The sequence below is a fragment of the Dendroctonus ponderosae genome, unplaced genomic scaffold (genome assembly GCF_020466585.1).
Source record: "Dendroctonus ponderosae isolate FM_Combo_2020 unplaced genomic scaffold, Dpon_F_20191213v2 Dpon_F_20191213_1, whole genome shotgun sequence".
NCBI classification, from domain to species: domain Eukaryota; kingdom Metazoa; phylum Arthropoda; class Insecta; order Coleoptera; family Curculionidae; genus Dendroctonus; species Dendroctonus ponderosae.
In genome coordinates this window covers 37,128,763-37,129,790 of record NW_026017110.1, presented here as the reverse complement: position 1 = coordinate 37,129,790, position 1,028 = coordinate 37,128,763, and the positions used below count along the sequence as shown (strand labels likewise).

The 1,028-nt window shown below is 35.9% G+C and overlaps 1 long non-coding RNA gene across 1 annotated transcript; it reads left to right on the top strand.

Moving 5' to 3' along the window:
- Positions 1–422: 422 nt before the first annotated feature.
- On the top strand, positions 423–1,028 carry LOC125504007. The gene is made up of 2 exons (XR_007281245.1): positions 423–784; positions 858–1,028. It is a non-coding gene; the product is annotated as an uncharacterized LOC125504007 (long non-coding RNA).

Genomic DNA, 1,028 nt, shown 5'->3' with positions numbered 1-1,028 from the left:
TGGCGTGAGTTCTTTCAGCTTCTGCTATGTTACTGTAGCATTTCCCCTGAACTAATCGCATATCCGCAAATTCGTGAAAGGAAATTCAAAGTAAATCACAGTTTGACAAATTATTGTTATTGTTTACAAGGGCCTATTCACCTGTAACTATTTGTTAATGACAAAAAACATGATTGCCGCTGTGCCTTTTCATCAAAAAATTGTAGAAGGGAACTTTTTTGATATCAAAAATTTTCGTAATTTGAAGCAAAGATCGTAATTTTTCTTTTTGAATGCTTAAGTATTCCAATATGCTACCACTTAAACATGGAACAATTTCAAAATAATGCTTAATAACAAAGTTGAAATTCGATCTTCAACTGTTAATATCTTCTAGAAATTTTCGAAAAAATTTTTTTAAATATTTTTCTCGTACTCCTCCAGGAGCCCAATTCTCGAAACTGGGAACGGCGATCACATGAGAAAGAAGGGCGTGGTTCTCTCGGGAAGCGAATATTGGTATTCTTGAACGCGATCGAGTGATCCCATCACGCAACGGCAGTAGAACAAGCTTCTCTTGCCAAATCTCGCGGGAACGCATCGTTCACCGGTTTTATAACCACACACTACACAGGTTTTGGCGTAGGTACACGGTTTGAAAAGTGGTATGATTTCGGTTCGAACTCGAAATAGTGAATTTCATAAATAAAACTGTAGAGTGTTTATAAAATAAGAAGCAATTTAAGAGATTTTCTAACAGAGAGTAGAGCGGGCTTGTATGGAATTGTTCTCAACAATCTTCAAGGTAGGTTTTTGTGTTTCGAATCGTGTCTTGTAGTAGAAACTATTTTAGTATTACTGATTATATGAACTTGTAGATGCAGAGAAACAAGAAGAAAATCCTCCACGGCAATTTTGTCAACCCATGAAGGCTATGGAAATAAATTAAATCAAGTTCGTCAAGCTTTTTAGGCTGAATAAGCAGCTGGTGCTTCAATTGATAGAAAAGTTGACGCCCTATCTTCAAGCAATATAGAAATAGTAATTGA